This window comes from Colias croceus, chromosome 17 (genome assembly GCF_905220415.1).
Source record: "Colias croceus chromosome 17, ilColCroc2.1".
Taxonomy (NCBI): domain Eukaryota; kingdom Metazoa; phylum Arthropoda; class Insecta; order Lepidoptera; family Pieridae; genus Colias; species Colias croceus.
The window spans coordinates 857,307-863,306 of NC_059553.1; positions in this window are offsets into that span (position 1 = coordinate 857,307).

Genomic DNA, 6,000 nt, shown 5'->3' on the forward strand with positions numbered 1-6,000 from the left:
TACGTAGTTTTTTAAAATGTTAAGTATGAAGTAACATTACTGTAGTAGTAAGGCAAACGTGTACATTTTGTATCGTACTTTGTTTCAATAATGAATATATATTATTATATGGTAAAAATAAATCATCCAGTTTTTAAAACCGGCATTTTATTTTCCTATCCTTTTTTGTAACAATTAAAAAATAGACTTTTTTATACATATTATGTGACACATACACTGGTGTGGTTTAAATTTACATTTCACAAATAACAACTAGTAACAAATGGAGCTATTATTCATTGACATAACTACCTGTATCATATACAACTCAAAATCCTCTATGCTCCTTATGTAAAAGAATCATTAGATCTTGGGTTCGATTCCTGGTATACAATTATTTGCATTAAAAAACTCAATCAATACAGATGATAAACAACTCACTAGTCTAGTTGTAAATAAATGGCGCCATATTCATTTACATAAGTACCTGTATCTTATACTACTCAAAATCCTCTATGTAATATGTAAAAGAATCATAAGATCCTGGGTTCGATTCCCGGCACACAATTGGCGCTAAGCAACTTAATGAACCAATACAGATGATAAACTATTTACTAGACAAACAACAAGAAAAAAAACAGGTTTTTTTTTCTTATATCTTACATAAGTGGCTTTTTTCATTTCACAAATTACAAGTTGTAAGCAAATGGAGCAATAATATTAATTGACATAAGCGTCTGTATCATATACAACTCAAAATCCTCTACGGAGCGTAGTACCTAAGTAAAAGAATCATTAGATCCTGGGTTCGATTCCCGGTGTACAATTGGCATTAAAAAACTTAATTAATATTAATTGACATAAGCGTGTGTATCATATACAACTCAAAATCCTCTACGGAGCGTAGTACCTAAGTAAAAGAATCATTTGATCCTGGGTTCGATTCCCGATATACAATTGGCATTAAACAACTTAATTAATATTAATTGACATAAGCGCCTGTATCATATACAACTTAAAATCCTCTTTGCTCCTAAAGTAAAAGAATCATTAGATCCTGGGTTCGATTCCCGGTGTACAATTGGCATTAAACAACTAAATATTAATTGACATAAGCACCTGTATCATATACAACTCAAAATCCTCTTTGCTCCTTAACCCATTGAACCCCAAGCGACCCGATCGATTTTCTATTGTGTCTGTGGTTCCGGGGCCTGAGTTATTACATAAAAGAATCATTAGATCCTGGGTTCGATTCCCGGTATACAATTGGCATTAAACAACTTAATTAATATTAATTGATAATTGACATAAGCGCCTGTAGCATATACAACTCAAAATCCTCTTTGCTCCTAAAGTAAAAGAATCATTTGATCCTGGGTTCGACTCCCAGTATACAATTTGCATTGAACAACTTTTAATCAATACAGATTATATACCTACTATGTACTTAATTTTAAAGAAAATGATTTACTTTCTTACATAAAATGAAACTTGATTTATGACTACACTTCATACACAATATAATATGCCTATGCACCACCTATTGTTAAAATTATAAATTACTAGGTCGAGTGCGTGTGCGCACTTAATTTTCTGATCTATCCAAAACATCATTTTTTCTACTATGTAATTAAATGATCATATGGTACAGTAATTTCTACTGTATGTATGTATTTATTTTCACAAGTAATCTATTAAAATAACTGTCATTATTTGAGGGTGCTTAATGTTCTCTCACTTTAAAACTAGGTGCTGAATCAATTTGCATAATGTTTCAATGGGAATTAACGGACTACATTATCAACTTGCTGCTAAAGTCAGTCATATTTAACTTATATTTCTATAAATGTTATTTTAACTGATAGATAATTTGAACAATATATCTACTGGATACTGAAAGATTTTGCGAGAGTAGTCACGGGCTATAACGAGTAAATATGTAAATAAAACATTGTGCAACTGATGCACAGTATCATATTGTCTTTAAAACATTTAAATAAAGTCAGGTTTTACTACCACAATAAACTTCACTCCATGATTGTTATTTATTACATAAAATTTAAACTACAATGTAATGTCTATGAAATATAAGAATAACTAGGAATGCCTAGGGCCTGTGCTAGTGGTCAAAACTCGACCTTCTGAATATAATGAAATATTGGAAAAAGCTGCATCTTGATACTGAAACAACGATATGTTATATCTATATGTACGTCGAGAGAATACTTATAATGACTACCTTCTTATAACTATTACGTAATTAATTAAAATTTTCTTCTGGGAATCGAACCCAGGATCATTGAACGTTCACTATGCAAATATATCACTATATGCACTATGATAATATTATAACGCAATCTACCTATTCAATAGTTATTATTTAATGAAATTAAAAGACCTTAAAAGAAAAAATGTAGGTCCATTTTTTACCAATGAAATACTACCTAATAATAAACACAGCACATAGCACAATTTAGTTATATATCTAGCTCCCGTGACGTCACGTTCACCCATCCACCACTCGACCGCGCCCACCGACGCTTGCCCTCGAAGCAACCTCCACGAAGACACTCGACGGAAGGCCTCAAGGAAGCAGGAATGTAGCGCCGAGGTTATATACATAAAGTACATAATAACAGATAATTGTCAAGTGCGAAATGTCGACGAGTAATTTCTTTGCATGTAATCAAGGAAATGATTCGCTAATGAGGAACACATTACTATGGTAATGTAAACCAATGGGGTAGTGGTTAGTGCTGGTTTTTTAAGGTATCAAGGTTCGATTTAGGTGAAAAATATTGTGAAATAAAACCACTTTTACTATATTCATATAACGTATATTAAATATATGAAATACTAGCTGTGCCCCGCGGTTTCACCCGCATTGCTCCGCTCCTGTTGGTCTTAGCGCGATGATATAAGGCTTCGCCTTCGCCTTCTTCGATAAATGGGCCATCTAACACCGAAAGAATATTCAAATCGGACCAGTAGTTCCTGAGATTAGCGCGTTCAAACAAACTCTTCAGCTTTATAATATTAGTATAGATATATAATATACTTCATGCCATTAGCAGAAACATTCTGTAAATTCAATTAACAAACACAAGTTGGGACATTGATTTCGTAATTTACATTGGACTTTATCTATTTCAACTTTCTCTATTATTGTTAAACTCACCCTTCATAGTTTTCTGTTAGGGTCTGTGAGACCCATTAGCTACAGGGCCGGATTCAGTAATACATAAATAAACTAAGTTTATACGATACCGATAAGCAAACCGACACAGGAATGTTTCTTACAGCGGCCGTACACGGGCAGTTCGAGCAGTTAACGGCTGAGTGACGTACACGGACGGCTCGAACGGTAAAGTATCCTATGCGCTATTTAAAATTTTTATATCTACACTATCTCAGGAAATAAAACTGTAATGATCCATTTTGTAAAGTTTATTTTTCTTGAGAGTAATAATCACCGATCTAAATATCGCCTTAAACTTTCGTATTTTAATTGGTAGCAACATACCACTTATTTGAATGTTAAAAATAATTGCTTCGTCCCTCTACAGCGTCATTACTAGACATCGGATTATATGCATTTGCATATTTGCATATGCAAATGCATAAAACTCTCTAATTACGGCGTTAGTGCATATTTTAGCCTTTTTCCCCAATCGTGCATATTTCGTGCATAAATCGTTAAGTAGCGGGAGTTTTGATTGGTCGACTAACCTTTATTAGCCAATCAGAACGCTCAGCGAGTAAACAAACCCTATTTTGGCATGGTAAAATGGCAAAAAATTACAAAACAAATTACAAATGGTACATTTTAAGTAAATTTTGAGCCATTCAAAATAGGGCTAGATTACCCTTTTGGGGCTAAAAAGGTAAAACACGGGTTGAATTCCAAAAAAGGGCTAGATTTAGACCGGAAAGGTCTAAGGTGGCAACACTGCGCTCGCGGGTGACAAACATCACAAATTTGCGCTCGAAAATTTGGTAAAAATGCTTAATTGTATATTAGCACAAAAACTATACTCAATTTCAAGAAAATTTCAATGTTTTTGTACAATCTTTGATTTAAACATATAAAAATAATAAAGATTTTTTTGATTTATATGTGCATATTTTAGGCATATCAGTCGTTTTTAGTGCATATTTCGGCCTTTTTTAGTGCATATTTGCATGCATATTTTGGCATTTTGTTAGTGCATATAATCCGATGTCTAGTCATTACACTCACAAGATTACATAACAGCTTTCCGGAATTAATTTCACCAACAACATAATAAATGTTTACAGTCAAGGGCGTCAAACCGCGTCCCTCCAATCCGGCCCTGGCTACAATGACCTAAAGGCCGTTTAATTAAGCAAACTCGCAAATAAGATTCGAGTACCGTCCCTTACTGACTATTATTCAAATTTATCGCCTTAATTTTATATGCCCTTTCCGTATATTAGTCGACGCATTACTCATTTTTGATGACGCCATCAAATTTTGCCCAGAATTCAGAATTTAATTTAATAACGAAAAATTGCGAAAATTATGTTCGAGTGAAATGGCCTCGTGGTATAACGACATTTTTATTATTTTTTTATTAATTAAACAAATGAACACATATAATAGGTACTTACTTTTACGGTGTCTGTCAAGTCACAGAATATATTATAATAGTGTCAAGTGAACGATTTCTTGAACCTTAGAATATAAGAAAATACAATTATATTTCACAGGTCCAAGAATAGGTTGTAAACTATGTTTTGTAAGTAAACTATTATAATTATAAAAACCTAAAAACCCCTTAATTCATGTAGCCAACTCTGATGATTACAACGACACCTCATTAGTTATAAAATTAAATCGTCCAGTGATAGAGACTTTGGGGGTGCCAAAAATTTTACATACCTACATACACTCGCAAACATAACTTCTTTCGCAGTCGGTTAATAAAACAAAACAACATGTAATTTATTGAAAACAGAAACATTAAAATCACTAGATAGTATAAAACAAAGTCGCTTTCTCTGTCCCTATGTCCCTATGTCCCTTATTTGTATGCTTAAATCTTTAAAACTACGCAACGGATTTTGATGCGGTTTTTTTTAGTAGATAGAGTGATTCAAGAGGAAGGTTTTAGTATATAATTTATTAGGTTTTAGACAAAGCGGGCGAAGCCGCCGGCGGTAAGCTAGTAATACATAAAAAATAAATATATAAATATTTTGATTATCGGCATTGAGTATTTTGAAAATGATCGTGTTAAATAATATTTATTCATGTCATTGAATTCTTATCTTCAGTAAATATCAGGAATTGGTTTTAAATTTAACATCTTAAAATACGCCGTATGTATAAAACATGAGTTAAAAACGTGAATTACTTGATGAATACGTTTTACTAGCTTTACACTTTGTTTCCATGGTGACGAAATCTATAATATATTTTTTATGAAAAATTTCATCAAGATTAGTTTAGCCATTCTTTCATGAATACTTATTTTTCTTGTCTGTGACATACTATTGTGTAATGAGAATGAATTCACATTTTCTTTACGAACAAATAAACGGTCAGCGTTTGTGTAAAACCACCACATTTTACTTAGTTTGCACCGGGAATCGAACCCATTACCTACACCTGAAAAAATATTAAATATCATTAAAATGGTAATTTAACTAGGTAAGTACCAAACCAAATTGTCGCACAATATTTACCAAGGTATCGAACCCTGTACCTGGCCTTCGCTAACCACTGCGCAATAAATCTAGGTTAGGTTTGAGAGGAACTTAGCAACGATATCTAAACTACATACATAACCGTGTTATATTATCTGTGTGCTTATTATTAGAGACGTTATCTACAACTTCAATAGGGTTTGAAGAAGCGGCAGAACCAATTGAACGGAAAATACATATATAGAGTACAGACATACAAACACTAGTGCACGCTCTATTCTATATGCTATTTTCTATTACATAGTAGGTACATAGTAGTTACTACGAGGGAATAGTCATTGGTCAGTA